Source organism: Eleutherodactylus coqui, chromosome 1 (assembly GCF_035609145.1).
Source record: "Eleutherodactylus coqui strain aEleCoq1 chromosome 1, aEleCoq1.hap1, whole genome shotgun sequence".
Lineage (NCBI taxonomy): Eukaryota > Metazoa > Chordata > Amphibia > Anura > Eleutherodactylidae > Eleutherodactylus > Eleutherodactylus coqui.
The window spans coordinates 473,050,511-473,071,619 of record NC_089837.1 but is presented as its reverse complement, the minus strand read 5'-3'; positions in this window follow the sequence as shown (position 1 = coordinate 473,071,619).

Here is a 21,109-nt window from a genome sequence, read left to right as displayed (position 1 = left end):
AATGAAGCTTTAAAGTTGGGAGCCCAGTTCCAGATTTTGCACTTGGGCCCAGCCTCTGCCATAGAATGTATATTAAGAGCTTTGTATGTTCATATGGATATGTTTCTATTGTGATTTTATATATAAATTAACCAAGTCTACATTTCATTTAGATAGCACATGCATATTCCACACCGCTGTACACAGATTACCATCACTAAATACCTCCTGACTTCTAGCAAAGTAAGGGTGGTTTCACATCTGTACTGGAACCTCTGGTCGGAGGTTCTGTTGCAGATCCGGCAGAAAATACCAAAAGAAAAAGTGCTGCAAGCAGAGCAGGGGAATATCAATTGGGAAGTGTCACGTTGTCCTCCTAGGACCTGTTGTACTATAGGTTTCCAGGAGCACACTGCTGCAGGTGTTGTTGATTTAGTTGGTTGATGATATGGATGTCTCCAGCCAGCCAATCATCGATCTGCGCACATAAACACCAGCCCCTCTTACTAGAGGGTGCTTTTCATTTATCCATTATTCCTTTCCTTCTCAATGCTTGGTGCCATGCATGCTGCTTGTTTGAGTTGCTGCCTCCACCTTTCCTGAAGATGGTCTGGACACCTGATCTCCCTGTCTGCATGTTTTGTGTGCCCAGGTTTTCTTTCCTTTTATAAAATGCTGCTTCCAGATATCTGACATCCTGTACATTGGCACATGGGTGATATATGACACTGTTCCTTTTACGTCAGATTTGTATCTGACTCTTTTGTCCCTTTCCTGGTGTGTGGACACTTGAACTAGTTCCTGTTTAATCTATGAATGTATGATGTTCTGAGTAGGGTTTCCCTCTGTCTGTGAGGTGTGCAGACTTTAGCTATGAAAAATGACTTCTGTGTATGTCTAGAGGTGTGGACTGCACTTGATGTGAACAATGACTTGTTCAGTGTATGTCTGGAGGTGTGCACTACACTTGGTGTGAGCACTGTCTTGTTCTTTGTTGTGTTCCCTGTATGTTGCAGTCACTTGGTGTGAACAGGGTTGTGTTCTGTGTATGTCTGTAGGTATTGACTACACTAGGTGTGAGCTGTTCTGTTTCAGTGTGTGTTGTATTTCCCTTGTCTGGTGTTCCTTCCTGTTCCCCTCTATGGTGAACCAAGCCCCCAGGGTGGGGCCGTCCCTATTCGGATGATCACCCTGCTTGTAGGCAGGGTTCCCTTTTTGTGTTTTTGGTTGTCTTGTTCGAGTAGGGACTCACAAGAGAATGAGGACCCTTGACATGGGCTTTAGAGCTTATGTATTCTAGCCAAAATACAAACCAATAACTCCTACTTATTAGCAACTAGCTTGTTTCTACACGTGAGCATGCCATATATGGCTGCCCATGAGAAAAACATGTTTTTACTAAATGTACACCTGCTACCTTAAGTGTTTGCCCTTAAGCCTTATTGATCGTCATTGCAAATGCTATTTTAGAGGGAATTGCAGCCTTTCGAATTAAAAAGGCAAGTCTCTCTGTATTATTGGAATGCGTGGCATATTAAAAGACCAAAAAATGGATAGGAAATATGTGTTACGCCTGTCAGCTCATAGTTAATTTTGCCAGCACACCTTGTTCTGTCCAGACGAGCCAGGGTTAACATCTCCTGTGCCTTCCAGTCAGGTTAATTACCCTGCTATGTATCTGAGTAGTGTTCTGGTGATTGACAGGTCTATCTACATATCGGCTCCTCCCGCCTCCCTATAAGATCCAGCTCATGCTGCCTGGGAGTGCCAATTATTGTTCAGTCTTCTAGCTAGTCTGCCTTGTTTTGTATCCTGGTTCTGTCAGCTTGTCCATTAGACCTTGCTTTTATTTTTCGGTTTTCAGTGTCTGCTGAGTAGTCCAGCTACTCTGACCTGCTGGTAATCTGGCCCCGGTACTTTGTGCCATTCCCTCAGTCTGCTAGCTAGTCTACCTCGCTGTTATCAGCCAGGGTTTTTGCAGTCCGCCTCTGTTTGTATCTTGCTTCTGCCAGTTTGTCTGCTAGACCTCGCTGTTATCAGCCAGGCCTTACCAGCTGCCTCTGTTCTGTTTGTATTGTTTTGTGTTGGTTCTTGTCATCTGCCTTTCCTGTCGGCGCTAGTGGGTAGTAGTCTCTTGCATAGGTACAGCGGTACCTGCCTGTCCCCCCTAGTAAGCGTAGGGTCAGAGTTGGCGGCCTGGACGTGTTCACCATCAGGGCTATCTCCAGGAAGGGACAGTGGCGTGGGTGTAGATTAGGGAGCCCAGCGCCAAGCATACCTAAGCACCCCACTAGTACCGTAACAATATGGATATCAAAAGGAAACAATTTTTTTACACAGCTGAAGTAAAATAAAAGCTGCACTGTGATTGGTTGGTATTTCTTATACTGCTGAGGTAAAATTTAAACTACGCTGTGATTGATTGCTATGGGTAACACAGATTTTCTTTATAATTTACTCCATGCTAATGTGTCTTTCGTTCAACTTTTAATCCCAGGCAACCCCGGGTATCCCTGCTAGCTTAGTAATCGCATATGTGCGCCAATGCCATCTGCCCATTTGGGGAGCCCTAGCTTATGATGTGCACCCTATTCCCCTCCTCTGCGCCTAAAAATCACATACGTTCTGCAACGTCATCTGCCCTCATGTGTCTTTCCGTTTGTGTAGGCATAGGTTATGATGTGCACCCCCTTTCACTCAGTCTCGCAACATGGCTTGGTAGCGGCGGCGTAGTAGAGGTGCACCTGCACATCACCAAATAAATTTGTTGCACTCACTAAAGAACTCTATAAATTTTTGCGATAAAACGTAGCCTATGTCCTTTCTCAAGATGCAAGCTATCGTCCGGCCAAATTCCATCAAAATCGCTTGAGTGGTTTAGCCTTGAAAAGGTAACAAGCAGACAGATGGTTACTTTTACATCTACAATATTAGTATGGATTCCTTTTGCCTATGTGTATTAGTTATTTGGTAAGTATTTTGGTGTCTGTCGTCTTTGTGGTTGTTTGTATGCATGCTCGGTTTCTGTGTCTGCTTGAGTGCATATTTCTTTCTGTTTCTCGCCCAGTTTTCTATCGAGGTTGCATTCGCGTAGGTCATTGTTCCCACTGCCTGCACCAGCGTAACAAGAAGCCACACTCAAGGCAGTAGATTTACAGTAATGTTGTAAATAACTGTGCAATACATGACTGTTGCTTGTGGGAAGCTCTCCGAATTACCATAACCTAAAAAACAGTGTAGAGAGCTATACAGCCTTTGTGTACTGCTTGAAATGCTTCAAGGGGGGCAATACCTCTACATATAGCCCCTAATAGAGCATGTACAACAGTTATCAAAGGTTCTAAGGCTCTGTAATGAGTTTTAAACTCAGAGCCTGTTGAATGGGAGACAAAAATGTGTGAGTGAATACTTTCCTTCTTTTTCCCAAATTCTGACAGTTACACTTAAATAGCCTGACAGAGGGATCGAGTGCCCCGTGTCTCCTAAATGGGTCCCTGTGAACAGAAGGTGTTCAGGGCTGCCTATTAAGCCGTGCCACACGAACAATGTAATAAAATGACTGCAGAAATGCTACAGTACTAAAGTATAACAATTAGAGATGAGCGAACACCAAAATGTTCGGGTGTTCGTTATTCGGAACGAACTTCCCGTGATGCTCGAGGGTTCGTTTCGAACAACGAACCCCATTGAAGTCAATGGGCGACCAGAACATTTTTGTATTTCGCCGATGCTCGCTAAGGTTTTCATGTGTGAAAATCTGGGCAATTCAACAAAGTGATGGGAACGACACAGAAACGGATAGGGCAGGCGAGGGGCTACATGTTGGGCTGCATCTCAAGTTCCCAGGTCCCACTATTAAGCCACAATAGCGGCAAGAGTGGGCCCCCCCCCCTCCCAACAACTTTTACTTCTGAAAAGCCCTCATTAGCATGGCATACCTTTGCTAAGCACCACACTACCTCCAACAAAGCACAATCACTGCCTGCATGACACTCCACTGACACTTCTCCTGGGTTACATGCTGCCCAACCGCCCCCCCCCCCCCCCACAGCGCACACCAAAGTGTCCCTGGGCAGCCTTCAGCTGCCCTCATGCCACACCACGCTCATGTCTATTTAGAATTGCGTCTGCCATGACGAGGGACCGCAGGCACACACTGCAGAGGTTGGCACGGCTAGGCAGCGACCCTCTTTAAAAGTGGCGGAGCGATAGCCCACAATGCTGTACAGAAGCAATGAGAAATAGAATCCTGTGCCACCGCCATCAGGAGCTGCACACGTGGGCATAGCAATGGGGAACCTATGTGCCACACACTATTCATTCTGTCAAGGTGTCTGCATGCCCCAGTCAGACCGGGCTTTTTAATTCATAGACACAGGCAGGTACAACTCCCTATTGTGAAGTCCCTGTCGACCCACAGCATGGGTGGCTCCCTGGAACCCACCGGCGGTACACAGAAATATCCCATTGCATTGCCCAACACAGCTGAGGTAGTAATGTCGTGCTTAATGCAGGTGGGCTTCGGCCCACACTGCATGCCCCAGTCTGACTGGGGTTCTTTATAAGTGTACAGATGTAGTAAAAACTCCGTGTGCACCTACAGCATGGGTGGGTGCCAGGAAGCCACCGGCGGTACATAGAAATATCCCATTGCATTGCCCAACACAGCTGAGGTAGTAATGTTGTGCTTAACCCTTTCCAATCCAATTTGTATATGGTTTTCCTAGGGGGCTTACTCTTTTTCTGCTGTTATACAACGGCGCTATATGCTGGCTAAAGCCAGTACTGCATGAGCTGACACGTAGGATAGGCTCCGACAGCAGAGAGGCTGGCAATATACAGTAAGAGAACCCCGACGGACGTCTACCAACAACGGAGCTGTACAGCCTTAAACCCTAATGTCTTCACAGGTCACACAGTGGACTGGAAAGGGTTAATGCAGGTGGGTTTCGGCCCACACTGCATGCCCCAGTCAGACTGGGGTTCTTTACAAGTGGACACATGTAGGTTAAACTCCCTGTGGACCCACTGCCTGGGTGGGTGCCAGGAAGCCACCGGCGGTACATAGAAATATCCCATTGCATTGCCCAACACAGCTGAGGTAGTAATGTCGTGCGTAATACAGGTGGGCTTCGGCCCACACTGCATGCCCCAGCCAGACGGGTTCTTTAGAAGTGTACAGATGTATTAAAAACTCAGTGTGCACCTACAGCATGGGTGGCTCCCTGGAACCCACCGGCGGTACACAAAAATATCCCATTGCATTGCCCAACACAGCTGAGGTAGTAATGTCGTGCTTAATGCAGGTGGGCTTCGGCCCACACTGCATGCCCCAGTCAGACTGGGGTTCTTTACAAGTGGACACATGTAGGTTAAACTCCCTGTGGACCCACTGCCTGGGTGGGTGCCAGGAAGCCACCGGCGGTACATAGAAATATCCCATTGCATTGCCCAACACAGCTGAGGTAGTAATGTCGTGCGTAATACAGGTGGGCTTCGGCCCACACTGCATGCCCCAGCCAGACGGGTTCTTTAGAAGTGTACAGATGTATTAAAAACTCAGTGTGCACCTACAGCATGGGTGGCTCCCTGGAACCCACCGGCGGTACACAAAAATATCCCATTGCATTGCCCAACACAGCTGAGGTAACGTCAGCTGTAATGCAGGTGGCCTAAAAATTAATTTGATTACACTGTAGGCGAGGGCCCACAAAAATTGCTGTATCAACAGTACTAATGTACATCCCAAAAATTGGCCATGGCCAGCCAAGAGGGCAGGTGAAACCCATTAATCGCTTTGGTTAATGTGGTTTAAGTGGTAACTAGGCCTGGAGGCAGCCCAGTGTAACGAAAAATTGGTTCAAGTTAAAGTTCCAATGCTTTTAAGCGCATTGAAACTTATAAAAATTGTTCTGAAAAATTATTTGAGTGAGCCTTGTGGCCCTAAGAAAAATTGCCCGTTCAGCGTGATTACGTGAGGTTTCAGGAGGAGGAGCAGGAGGAGGAGGAGGAGGAATATTAGACACAGATTGATGAAGCAGAAATGTCCCCGTTTTGGATGGTGAGAGAGAACGTAGCTTCCATCCGCGGGTGCAGCCTACGTATTGCTTACGTATCGCTGCTGTCCGCTGGTGGAGAACAGAAGTCTGGGGAAATCCAGCCTTTGTTCATCTTGATGAGTGTTAGCCTGTCGGCACTGTCGGTTGACAAGCGGCTACGCTTATCTGTGATGATTCCCCCAGCCGCACTAAACACCCTCTCCGACAACACGCTAGCCGCAGGACAAGCAAGCACCTCCAGGGCATACAGCGCTAGTTCAGGCCACATGTCCAGCTTCGACACCCAGTAGTTGTAGGGGGCAGAGGCGTCACCAAGGATGGTCGTGCGATCCGCTACGTACTCCCTCACCATCCTTTTACAGTGCTCCCGCCGACTCAGCCATGACTGGGGAGCGGTGACACAGTCTTGGTGGGGAGCCATAAAGCTGGCCAGGCCCTTAAAGACTGTTGCACTGCCTGGGATGTACATGCTGCTCGATCTACGCACCTCCCCTGCTACCTTGCCCTCGGTACTGCGCCTTCTGCCACTAGCGCTGTCGGCTGGGAATTTTACCATCAGCTTGTCCGCAAGGGTCCTGTGGTATAGCAACACTCTCGAACCCCTTTCCTCTTCGGGAATCAGAGTGGGCAGGTTCTCCTTATACCGTGGATCGAGCAGTGTGTACACCCAGTAATCCGTCGTGGCCAGAATGCGTGCAACGCGAGGGTCACGAGAAAGGCATCCTAACATGAAGTCAGCCATGTGTGCCAGGGTACCTGTACGCAACACATGGCTGTCTTCACTAGGAAGATCACTTTCAGGATCCTCCTCCTCCTCCTCCTCCTCCTCAGGCCATACACGCTGAAAGGATGACAGGCAATCAGCCGGTGTACCGTCAGCAGCGGCCCAAGCTGTCTCTTCCCCCTCCTCCTCATCCTCCTCATGCTCCTCCTCCTCCTCCTGTACGCGCTGAGAAATAGACAGGAGGGTGCCCTGACTATCCAGCGGCATACTGTCTTCCCCCGCCCCCGTTTCCGAGCGCAAAGCAGCTGCCTTTATGGTTTGCAGGGAATTTCTCAAGATGCATAGCAGAGGAATGGTGACGCTAATGATTGTAGCATCGCCGCTCACCACCTGGGTAGACTCCTCAAAATTACCAAGGACATGGCAGATGTCTGCCAACCAGGCCCACTCTTCTGAAAGGAATTGAGGAGGCTGACTCCCACTGCGCCGCCCATGTTGGAGTTGGTATTCGACTATAGCTCTACGTTGTTCATAGAGCCTGGCCAACATGTGGAGCGTAGAGTTCCACCGTGTGGGCACGTCGCACAGCAGTCGGTGCACTGGCAGCTTAAAGTGATGTTGCAGGGTGCGCAGGGTGGCAGCGTCCGTGTGGGACTTGCGGAAATGTGCGCAGAGCCGGCGCGCCTTTACGAGCAGGTCTGACAAGCGTGGGTAGCTTTTCAGAAACCGCTGAACCACCAAATTAAAGACGTGGGCCAGGCATGGCACGTGCGTGAGGCTGCCAAGCTGCAGAGCCGCCACCAGGTTACGGCCGTTGTCACACACGACCATGCCCGGTTGGAGGCTCAGCGGCGCAAGCCAGCGGTCGGTCTGCTGTGTCAGACCCTGCAGCAGTTCGTGGGCCGTGTGCCTCTTATCGCCTAAGCTGAGTAGTTTCAGCACGGCCTGCTGACGCTTGCCCACCGCTGTGCTGCCACACCGCGCGACACCGACTGCTGGCGACATGCTGCTGCTAACACATCTTGATTGCGAGACAGAGGAGGAGGAGGAGGAGGAGGGTGCTTTAGTGGAGGAAGCATACACCTCCGCAGATACCACCACCGAGCTGGGGCCCGCAATTCTGGGGGTGGGTAGGACGTGAGCGGTCCCAGGCTCTGACTCTGTCCCAGCCTCCACTAAATTCACCCAATGTGCCGTCAGGGAGATGTAGTGGCCCTGCCCGCCTGTGCTTGTCCACGTGTCCGTAGTTAAGTGGACCGTGGCAGTAACCGCGTTGGTGAGGGCGCGCACAATGTTGCGGGAGACGTGGTCGTGCAGGGCTGGGACGGCACATCGGGAAAAGTAGTGGCGACTGGGAACTGAGTAGCGCGGGGCCGCCGCCTCCATGATACTTTTGAAGGACTCAGTTTCCACAACCCTATACGGCAGCATCTCAAGGCTGATGAATTTTGCTATGCGGACGGTTAACGTTTGAGCGTGCGGGTGCGTGGCGGCGTACTTGCGCTCGAACACTTGCGCAAGCGACGGCTGAACGGTGCGCTGAACTACACTGCTGGATGGGGCCGAGGACAGCGGAGATGAGGGTGTGGGTGCAGGCCATGAGGCGGTAGTGCCTGTGTCCTGAGAGGGGGGTTGCATCTCAGTGGCAGGTTGGGGCACAGGGGGAGAGGCAGGGGTGCAAACCGGAGGCGGTGAACGGCCTTCGTCCCACCTTGTGGGGTGCTTGGCCATCATATGTCTGCGCATTGTGGTGGTGGTGAGGCTGTTGGTGTTGGCTCCCCGGCTGAGCTTTGCGCAACAAAGGTTGCACACCACTGTTCGTCGGTCGTCAGGCGTCTCTGTGAAAAACTGCCAGACCTTAGAGCACCTCGGCCTCTGCAGGGTGGCATGGCGTGAGGGGGCGCTTTGGGAAACACTTGGTGGATTATTCGGTCTGGCCCTGCCTCTACCCCTGGACACCGCACTGCCTCTTGCAACCTGCCCTGCTGATGCCCTTGACTCCCCCTCTGAAGACCTGTCCTCCTGAGTAAGCGTTGCACACCAGGTGGGGTCAGTCACCTCATCGTCCTGCTGCTCTTCCTCCGAATCCTCTGTGCGCTGCTCCCTTGGACTTACTGCCCTTACTACTACCTCACTGCAAGACAACTGTGTCTGATCGTCATCATCCTCCTCACCCACAGAAAGTTGTTGAGACAGTTGGCGGAAGTCCCCAGCCTCTTCCCTCGGACCCCGGGAACTTTCGAATGGTTGGGCATCAGTGACGATAAACTCCTCTGGTGGGAGAGGAACCGCTGCTGCCCAATCTAAGCAGGGGCCCGAGAACAGTTCCTGGGAGTGTTCCCGCTCCTGAGCAGGTGTCATTGTAGTGGAGTGAGGAGGCTGGGAGGAAGGAGGAGCAGCAGACAGAGGATTCGGATTTGCAGCAGTGGACGGCGCAGAACTGCGTGTTGACGATAGGTTGCTCGAAGCACTTTCTGCCATCCAGGACAGGACCTGCTCACACTGCTCATTTTCTAATAACCGTCTCCCGCGTGGACCCATTAATTGGGCGATGAATGTGGGGACGCCAGAAACGTGCCTCTCTCCTAATCGCGCAGCAGTCGGCTGCGACACACCGGGATCAGGAGCTCGGGCTGTGCCCACACCCTGACTTGGCCCTCCGCGTCCTCGGCCGCGTCCACGTCCTCTAGGCCTACCCCTACCCCTCAGCATGCTGTATTACCAGTGATTTGATTTAACAGGCAGGAAATAAATTGGCGCAAGACTGCAGGCCAAATATAATTTTTGCCCTTTTGGGAAAACGAAAGGCCCCACTGCCTCTAGTGAATGAATAATCTAAGTGTAATAACTGTGCTGTGTCCCTGCTTATGTGTCACAGAACGTGAGGGTAGCAGAGTTATTATAACTCTGGCAGAGCAGGTATTTTTTTTCCCAATTAAGGAAAGCAAATGGCGAAGCCAGCAGTAAAGCGTAGCTGGGTGCGTATGATTTAGCACTGTTCTTCACGCAGCTCACACGTCTCCACCGCCCGTAAGGACGGACACAGGCTGGACAAATAGATTTGTTTTCAGTTTTTTCCCACCAACAGGCAGCACTGCGTATATTCAATGAACATGAGAAGTGTAATAACTGTGCTGTGTCCCTGCTTATGTGTCACAGAACGTGAGGGTAGCAGAGTTATTATAACTCTGGCAGAGCAGGTATTTTTTTTCCCAATTAAGGAAAGCAAATGGCGAAGCCAGCAGTAAAGCGTAGCTGGGTGCGTATGATTTAGCAATGTTTTTCACGCAGCTCACACGTGTCCACCGCCCGTAAGGACGGACACAGGCTGGACAAATAGATTTGTTTTCAGTTTTTTCCCACCAAAAGGCAGCACTGCGTATATTCAATGAACATGAGAAGTGTAATAACTGTGCTGTGTCCCTGCTTATGTGTCACAGAACGTGAGGGTAGCAGAGTTATTATAACTCTGGCAGAGCAGGTATTTTTTTTCCCAATTAAGGAAAGCAAATGGCGAAGCCAGCAGTAAAGCGTAGCTGGGTGCGTATGATTTAGCACTGTTCTTCACGCAGCTCACACGTCTCCACCGCCCGTAAGGACGGACAGAGGCTGGACAAATAGATTTGTTTTCACTTGTTTTTCCACCAAAAGGCAGCACTGCGTATATTCTATGAATAATAACTGTGTTGTGGCCCTGCCTATACAATTCTTTCCCTGCAGTATCAATGGAGGGTGGAATGCTCTGCAGAGGCGATTTTGAGAAGCCCAAAAAAAATGCAGCACAGCTAACAGCAGCCTGGACAGTACTGCACACGGATAAATATGGCCCTAGAAAGGACCGTTGAGGTTCTTGAAGGCTACACTCACTCCTAACACTCTCCCTGCCTATGCAGCACTTCTGTCCCTAATGCCAGGTGCAACGCTCTGCAGAGCCGATTTTGAGAAAAAAAAAATCCCACTGCTAACAGCAGCCAACACACAGCTATCAGTGGCCCTAATAAGGACCTTTGGGGGGTCTTGAAGCCTACACTAACTACCAATTCTTTCCCTACAGCAGCTCCGGTATAAACAGCACTGTCCCTCATCTAACTCACACCGCATCTGAGGCGAGCCGCGGGAGGGGCCGACTTTTATATTAGGCGAACACCTGATCTCGCCAGCCACTCACAGCAGGGGGGTGGTATAGGGCTTAAACGTTGCAGGGGGAAGTTGTAATGCCTTCCCTGTCTTTCAATTGGCCAGAAAAGCGCGCTAACGTCTCAGGGAAGGAAGTGAAAGTAACCAGAACACCGCATGGTGTTCGTTACGAATAACGAACATCCCGAACACCCTAATATTCGCACGAATATCAAGCTCGGACGAACGCGTTCGCTCATCTCTAATAACAATATATCATATAAGCAATCACACAATCTCTAGTTCAAGTACCTGTGGGGACTAACAAAGGCGAAATAAAGATTTTGTAATTATTACAAAAAATAAAACACTTTAAAAGTAAATAAAAACCTTTTTTCCCACTTTAAAGCAAAAAATCAAAAGTAAAAAAATGTATGCAGTATTGTTTTGAATTATACTTTTTCATTCACCCCATCTCTATGAAAAAAAAAATTATAAAAAGTACCATTGAAAAATAACAGCTTGGGCAGCAAACAAATAAGCCCTCAGACAGCTATGTCTATGGATAAATAAATTTTGTGAAAGTGGGGAGGAGAAAACAAAAATGAAAAAATGGCTCAAGGGGTTAATAGTGAGACAACCATTGCAGTATTTACGATTCCCTTGCCTACCATCAAGGCGATGGGACCTCTCTTTGTTATTTTGACATACTAAAGCCTGCTATTATGCTTAGGGAAACGATCTATGCTGTATACCTCGCTATTCTAGACCTTTTGACTGGGGTGATTGGGCCTTTAAAGAGACCAGCTTTTACCTACAGATTCTAACTGGGCAGTTTGGCACTTTAGGAGGATTGACTCTAGGCGTATATAGCCTTCGGTGCTAGCCAACGAGTGTTAGGATTGACTCCCAGACTTCCAAGCTATTTTTTGACAATTGCATAAATGGAATGCTTAAGTCTGTGAGAGTGAGATAATCAGATTGGTCTCAGCTTATATACTGGATCGGTTTCCCCCAAAAGGAGACTTTGGCTTGTTGCATCTTTTTCTAGAGGCCGTCTTACCTTTTGTTCATAGGCACTAGCATGAGCATATATTGCATCTAGGACTCACAACTTTGATATACATCACTTGGCTCTTCACCTTGAGCACAGTGATTCACCTTTGCAAATTATACGACTTATTTAGTACTATCACTCCTGATGATCCACATTTACGAAGTGGTGAAACGCGTCGAGATTATAGTACGATGCAATAACCCGAGACCAAAAGTGTGATGCAATAAACCTAAGAATAGTGTACCTAGTGAGAAAATTCTGTAGTTCTTGCACTAAGACACGCAAGTCCTTACTAAGTACTTTGTTGCATTAGCTACATATGGAGACGTGACCGTGACACTATCATCAGTTTCGGTCTGACTGAAATATCTGAACAAAGTGTATGATCATCTTATCCTCTGGTTGAGGATTTATCATTCCCATACAGTGACACGATCCATAGTTCTAGTTCCAATAAGTATATCTCTCTAACAAGAGTATTTTTGTAGCTAACGACGTCTTGTCCTAGGTTGGTCGGAGGTGCTGCCACCTGGTGGCTTGACCACCCTTGAGTGGCTGCAACATCCTTCCCAACTCTTTGTTTTGTGTTGTGCCCTGAGTCTACTGTCTCTTTTTAAATTATTCTAATAAAGATTATTATTTTAGCATAAGTCTTTCCTGTGAATAGGGCTGAATTTTCTAGTTAGACTTTTACTGCCCCCCCTGTGAAAAATTAATAAGTAAATGGAATTATACCATGGATGGATGATTGCCAAAAGTCCACTGTGTCCCGGTCCACACGATGTCTTCTTATAATCTGGGCTCATAGGTCACCTGGAGAAATAAATTTGACAAGATTCCAGAGTGATGTAATGCCAAACAGAAAGCTTCCAGCTTACTCAATCGATCTGCTCGATTGCATATCAGTAAGATATCTGTACTATAAACCGTTAGATGAAGAAGAGCGAAAGATATTATTTATTATATGATGTTCTAAAAATAAAACAAGCCTTTTCTTCCTCCTCAGGTGATTGCATAAGTTATTTTATAACCTTTCACATCTGCGTTGGAACCTCTGGTTGGAGGTTCCATCGCGGAGCTGGCTCAAAATTCCTTAAGATAAAGCATGGCATGCAGCACCTTCTCTTCAGATCAAAAGCCTGGCAGCTGATCGGAAAAGTACAGACCCCAGTGTAGTCAATGGGGTCTGTTCGGAGCTGTTCGGTTCTGTCCTTAGACGGAACCATTGGGCCACAGGAATTCCTCTTTCCTGCTCCCCGAACAGAGCAGGAAACTGGAAACCTGGGCACAGGTAAACCGACCGGTTTCACATCTGAGTTGGATCCTCCAGTCAGAGGTTACGTCACAGATCTGGCCCACGGAGATGGAGTCGTGAAGAAATGGGGATTCCTCCCCTCTGAATGGAGCAGGAAAACGAAGCCTGACGTGAAACCCCCCTTACTTTACCTAAATCAAGTAAAATTTTAGTATTTTAAAAGCAGTTGACTACATGGCTGCTGAATGTAGAGGATGACACTATGGGGGGCAGGCCGCAAAGGCATACAGCATATGGGGGGGGGGGGGGGAGGGCTGCGGAGGCGGACAGCACATTGGAGGGGCCGAAGAGGTGGACGGTACATTGGGAGGCTGAGGAGACGGACAGCACATTGGGGGGCTGCGGAAGGGTACAGCATATGGGGGGCTGTGGAGAGGGACAGCACATTGAGGGGCTGAGGAGGTGGACAGCACATTGGGGGGCTGAGGAGGAAGACAGCAAATGGGGGGCTGCGGAGGAAGACAGCACATTGGGGCTGCAGAGGTGGACAGCATATGGAGGAGCTGTGAAGGCGGACAGCACATTGGGGGGGTGCAGAGGGGGACAGCACATTGAGCGGCTGAGGAGGTGGACAGCACATTGGGGGGCTGAGGAGGCAGACAGCATATGGGGGGCTGTGGTGGAAGACAGCATATGGGGGGGCTGCGGTGGAAGACAGCATATGGGGGGGCTGTGGTGGAAGACAGCATATGGGGGGGCTGCGGAGGAAGACAGCACATTGCGGGCTGCAGAGGTGGACAGCATATGGAGGAGCTGTGAAGGCGGACAGCACATTGGGGGGCTGCGGAGGCGGACAGCACATTGAGGGGCTGAGGAGGTGGACAGCACATTGGGGGGCTGAGGAGGTGGACAGCATATTGGGGGGCTGAGGAGGCGGACAGCATATGGGGGGGGCTGAGGAGGCGGACAGCATATGGGGCGGCTGCGGAGGAAGACAGCACATTGGGGGCTGCAGAGGTGGACAGCATATGGAGGAGCTGTGAAGGTGGACAGCACATTGGGGGGCTGCGGAGGGGGACAGCATATGGGGGGCTGCGGAAGCAAACAGCATATTGAAGGGTCTGCAGACATGGACAATAAATTGGGGGTACTGTAAAGGAGGACAGTACAAAGAGGGCTGTGGTGAGGATACTATGTGAGGGACTATTGTTTAATTTTTTTTACTTTATATATGCAATCAACAGCAAAGATTAATTTGACGTTTCAGTCAATTCAAGACCTTCATCAGATAATCAGGATTACTTAAGTAACCATCTTACTGGTATAGGAGAGCAGCAAGGAGAATTTAAACAATGTTGCTGCAACACTAATAAGTGCCAGATTTGTCTTTTTTTGTGATTATTTAAGGGTTGGAGCCATATACAAGCACCACCAAAATAGTGCCATCCTTTGTTTTTTTTTAATACAGGAGGACTGTGCTAACTATGGAGAAGACGCAACAAAGGGGGCTGTAATGAATGGAGGGAGTCAATAATAAATATACATGGAGGGTAATGACTCTTGGGATGTAGAATCCCATCCTTTATGTGTATATAACTTTGACATTTGAACTCTATTCTTTTAAATACAGTAAAGCCCCGTTTAAATGGAACAATGCCCAACAGTGTGTCCCAATGAAGCTCGCTCCTGTGCTGTTACACAGGAGCGAGTATCACTGGCATCGCTCAGAGCGCTGCCGGCATGGAGGTGGGGCGGCTAGAGAGCGCTCTTCCCCCCCCCCCCACCACCACCTCCATTCACTGTAAGCAGCAGTCGTTCAGAACTGAACAACTGCTGCTTTCACTGAATGGCTAGTCGTTTAGGTTTCTGCATGCAGAAACTGAATGACTGAACAACTCTGGTTCAGTTGTTCCGTATCTGCATGCAGTTACATGGGGTGATTATCGTTCAAACTCCTGTAGGAGCGCGGGGATTTGAACAACTCTGAACGATAATCGTTCCATGCAAATGGGCCTTAAGGGTGCTTTTACATGTAGCGATTTATTGTTTGCACAAGTGAACAATGTCAGAGTTTACTTGTTCACTTGTAAAACCTGTTTATACAGGCAGATAAATCATTTGCTCGCTAAATGGAGGATTTGCTTGTGTGAAATGAATGATACTCGTAAGCGAGCAAATTATCGCTCATTCGTTGGCTGTTTACACTGAACGATTATCGATCAAATTCAAATGATCTAGTGATTTTTTGCACAATGATCGTTCCATCTAAATGCACCTTAAATGATGTGTTTGCACAATAATTTCTTAAAGGGAACCTGTCAGCACCTTCGGCGCCACTACATCACCAGCCTGCCATTACGTAGCTGGTTTAAGCTTTCTAAAGATGCCCATGTGGCCATCTCGGCATTATCTAGAAAAGGAAGTTATAACTTGCTGGAGATGAGTCCAGGACTTATCTTCAGTGGCATTGGGGGCATGAGCCGTTGAAGTTGAGGACAATACATCTTACTTCACTGAGCATCCAATTTCCACTGGAGATGAGTTCTAGGTTCATCTCTCGTAAATTAGAACTTCTGTTCCCAGACAATGCCAAGATGGCCGATTATCACAGGGGCATCTTTAGAAAGCTAAATACAGCTGTATAATGGCAGCCTACTGGTTTATTGGCCCCCAAAGGTACTGAGATTTCGTTTAATATGCACTGGTTATCAGAATTGACCCATAAAATTCTGGAAATCTGTATATATTAAGGAATCAAGATTAAATTTGAAAATCAAAAAAAAGTTGGACATTTAGTTCTTATAATTCTTCACTGAAGGTTATTTATCACAAACTTAGATTTAGTGTGGTTGGTAAAAAATAAAATTGTGTAAACAAAACAATGATGTCCAATTCCTAGGTATTCACACCAAGGTCATGGAAATCTGGTATATGATATATGACTATCCATACCTTCTCTGGTATTTCTTAAAGGGGTTGTCCAGATTTCTAAAAACATAGCTGCTGTTTTCAAAGAGCAGCACCATACTCATCCACAGGTTGTGTGTGGTACTGCAGCTCAGTCCTGCTGACTTCAATGGAAGTAAGCTGCAATGTTAGATACCACCTATGCCTGGGCGCCTATGGCTTTTCCAAGCAAAATCAGCAAATTTGGGACAGTGTTTCATTTTTTGAAGGATTATTGGAATCTCTAGCTTATTATCCCTACTGGCGAGTGGACATTGCTCTTTTCACTCGGGTTGGTCTTCCACCTCCAAGTTCAGCAAGGACAATATCCTCAGCACATTTCAGTTTGATCATTGCTGAGCAAATACCAGCAAATTATCAGTGGTTTTGCAACCATAGAAAAGTGACAGTAGCACGCGGATTAGCAAGTAACTCAATGATATGCTTATTGATCTATGAATAGATGTAGACTCATAAAAACCCAACTTTTCACCTTTGCTCTTCTGGTGGAATATTTACGTAAGCTACAGCTGAAATACTATTTAATGTTCCTATATTATAGAAAAAAGGAGATGGTAAAGAGGACTTATTACTGGAAACAATCAGCAAAGCTGGTTGCATGACTTTGCTTTTGGGTCCAACTCCCGATGCCCTCGATGTGTCATATGGGTGGTCTCCACCAATTATTGTGAATTGGTGATGTTGCACTTAATTGACAGATTGATGTCACCCATTGAGAGAGCAGTGGGGGCCTCTAACTTGACCTCTTAGGAATGTTGGAAGCAGTATCTAAGTAGACTGGGTGAAGGGTGGCGAGTATCTCACTGCTGCAGAGCCATGCAGCCAGTCTGCTGATTCTATCCAGTGACCGTTCTTCTTTCCCTCCCTGCAGCCAGTTTTAGCCTTCCTAACCAGGCCACATTTTTTCAAATCTAACGTGTCACTTTAAGACCTCATGTCCACGGGCGAATCGGATTCCACATGCGGATTTCCGCAGCAAGAGACCTGCAGAAACCATTTGCAGGAGATCGTGAATGGTTTTTCCACATGGATGTACGGAGATCCACGCGAATGATCCATAGTGTAAAAAAAATCCGCAACCCCACCTCGCTAATTGATTTTAACCTTCAAATCCACAGTGCATCCATAATTCTATTGTGGATGCACTGTGGATTGTCTGCACCCATTGACTTCTATTGAGCCCGTCCGAACGGAATCCGCACTAAAAATGGAGCATGCTGCGATTTGTTTTCCGCACCAAACGGTCTGCAAATCAAATCCACATGCTTAAATTCAGTTGCGGATGCAAATGCTTCCCTGTGGGCACTTTGAATTGTGGATCTTACGCTCGGGTGACCCATGTGGATTCCGCAAATCAATCCGCCTGTTGACATTTGGCCTAAGTGGTAACAACTTTGTAATGCTTATACTTATGCAAGTGATTCCGAGAGTGTTTTTTTGTGAGACGCTGTACTTTATGTTAGTGGTGAATTTTGTTCAAGACGTTTTGCATGTATTTATTTATAGTGATTTTTGAAAGGTTTGCCATTCTTAAAGGGGTTGTCCCGCGAAAGAAAGTGGGGTTATACACTTCTATATGGCCATATTAATGCACTTTGTAATGTACATCGTGCATTAATTATGAGCCATACAGAAGTTATTCACTTACCTGTTCCGTTGCTAGCGTCCTCGTCTCCATGGTGCCGTCTAATTTCAGCGTCTAATCGCCCGATTAGACGCGCTTGCGCAGTCCGGTCTTCTCCCTGGTGAATGGGGCCGCTCGTGCCGGAGAGCTGGTCCTCGTAGCTCCGCCCTGTCACGTGTGCCGATTCCAGCCAATCAGGAGGCTGAAATCGGCAATGGACCGCACAGAGCCCACGGTGCACCATGGGAGAAGACCCGCAGTGCATCGTGGGTAAAGATCCCGACGGCCATCTTGCTAAGGTAAGGAAGAAGTCGCCGCAGCGCGGGGATTCGGGTAAGTACTAAACGTTTTTTTTTTAAACACATGCATTGGGTTTGTCTCGCGCCGAACGGGGGGCCTATTGAAAAAACAAAAAACCCGTTTCGGCGCGGGACAACCCCTTTAAACTTTAAATTGTGAAAATGTCCTTTTATTTATTTATTTTTGAATGTCAAAAAGCCTGTAACTGCGGGGGCATTTTTTCCTAACCTTGATAGAAATAACCAAAATCTATTTTTTAGGAGGCCAATTCATTTCTGAAGTGATATTGAGAGGCCTCCATATTAGAAACCACCAGAAATCATCCCGTTTTAAACAGTGCGCCTCCCAAAGTTTTAAAACGACATTTACAAACTCTGTTAATTCGTTACGTGTTTCAGGGAAACTAAAGCAGAATGGAGGATATATTTGAAAATTTCTCTTTTCTTGCAGATTTTCGATTCGAATCATTATTTTTCGGTAATACAACAGAAGTTATCAGATAAATGAAACTAAATGAAATAAATATTTATTATTGCAAATCTGCAGTTCTTAAACATATGTGGCCCTTGGGGTTCAGTCAGACGAGCGTTTTTTTGTGCACCTATGTGCGCCAAAAAAAAGCGCTTCACACATTAGCAAAATGCGCGTGACCATAGTTCCATGCCCATTGCTTTCAATGGGGCCAGCCCTTACCTGAAAATCATCCCTAGGTGTAGGAAAAAAAACATTATTCACCTAGCAGCACTGTCTGGACTACGGCGTGTCTTCTGAGCACTCAGCCAATCCCAGGCAGCGCACAGCCATTCATTGAATGACAGCTGAGTGTTGCCTGTGATTGGTCACAGCGCTCAGCCAATCAGAGGCAGCGCTCAGCCATTCATTAAATTCAAATTCATTGAAAGCAATGGGCACGGAGCTATGGTCACACACATTTTGATAACGCACGGAGCGCTTTTTTTTGGGCACAGAGGTGCCCAAAAAAAACGCTCATCTGGCTGAGCCCTTGGTGTGTAACATTACTCACACACAGGCCTAGTCGCGGGACCCGTGTCATCGCCTAGCAATGCGGGGGTAAAATAAATGTTTGAAAAAAAAAATGTTCTGCACATGTCCGACGTCTCGCCAGCTGAACCATCCGCAGGACAGAAGAAGACAAGAAATGCGGTGCGGTGTTTTTTTAATTTAGCGTTTTTTGCATGCCGTTTACTATATGGTATAAATTATGTTATTCTTAATCTGTTGGTCCAGTGATATCAAATTTATCTAGTTTTTTTTTTTTTTAGCTTTTGCTACTTTGGGACAATTAAGCCATTTTTCATAGAAAATTTTTTTTTTTTGCATCACTGTATTCCAACTCATAACTATATTTTTCCATTCACAGAGCTGAATGAGGGCTTGATTTTTTACATGACGAGTTGAGTTTTTGATTGATTTCATTTTTCGTGAGTCAGGATGATTCAGCAATTTTGGCATTGTTTTCTCTCTTTTTTTTTAAAGCGCTGTTTACCGTACAGGATAAATGACATATAATTTTATAGTACGGATTGTTACGAACTCGGCAATACCAAATTTGTGTTAATTTTTTTTTAATTGTATTGTTACAGTGATAGCATTTTTTCAGAAAAATAGTATAATGGTATAATTTTGGAATTAACTGTGATCTCCTGGGCCGGACTCTGCATATTCTTGCATGCTTTAAAAGTTGAGATTTTACACAAATATGTGATTGCTAATCTACACAAATTAGTTTGCTTTACGATTATTGCTTCCATTTATATTTGTTATTGACTAGAGTTGAGTGAACATACTCTGTCGAGCTTGATGCTCGTTTGAGTATTAGCGTACTCGATGGTGCTCGTTACTCGAACGAGCATCAAGCCGTGTTCGACCCCGCCCCTGTTTTTGGCCCCTCGCTGCTGTGAAGTGCCTGTTTTGGCCCCTCCCCGCCGCGACACAGCACGCGTCATTGGCAAATTTGTTGCCTGGCAGGCAGGGGGTGGGGGGGGGGGGAATAGAGGGAGAGGCGGAGAGGGAGAGAGACAAACCTAGGGGGAAAAAAAAGCTCAGCACCCGGCGTCCACAAACAAAAATGCTCGAGTCTCCCATTGTAGTCAATGGGGTTCGTTACTCGAGTAGAGCTGTCGAATTTTACGAGAAGCTCGACTTGAATAACGTGGGCTCGAGCATTTGGGTGCTCGCTCATCTCTATTATTGATATATTAGATAATCATTACGTGGCATCATATAATCAGACATTTAGGATGGTATGTCTTTTGTGAAATATCAGATGGTAAATTGTCACAGATTACCTTTAGCTCCTGCAAATGCATGTCCACACATTTCAAAGGTGATCAAGACCCACATTGGGTTGAAACGTGTCCTTTGCTCTGATGTTTTTTTGGCACCAAGGACTAAATAAAGCATGTTCTTTAGTCATGGGAAGCAGACTTCAACTTCAATTCTTTCTTTTCCATGCATTGCTTGCAGTCACTTATCGGATGCTCCTGTACTTCAGACATTCACAAACCTAAAAAAGTAAAAAAGATACTTCCTATTATTTCTGCATCAGGACTACTTTCGTGGACAAGGGATAAGTGTAAAAAATGGGCTATCACACTCAAAATGAAGATAGTTTTATTGTACAGTAATTTGCTAGTTGAAGACACATACATGCCTTATATTATGAGCAGTGCTGCTTGTCTTGGTCAGCCGGGCGATAAAATCGCCCTGATTCTAGCTAAATCAAATCGGGTAAGCCACAACTGATTTTTGACAAAAAACATGGGAAAATCTCATTTCCAATAATGCCTGCTGCAGAGGTCAGCCTGCCAATAAACAACCAGATCACCTTTCCAATTACATCAAATTTGTCCTCCATGTTGTATATGGGCAGCAGTTTCATTGGATGCCCTGCATCACATGACCTAGCCATATATAACATAAGCACAGTGTAACCAGCTGCCATTTTACAGTTGAGCACAGGAGAAGCTGCATCACATTTACATGCTTATATAAAACGCTGTCTGTT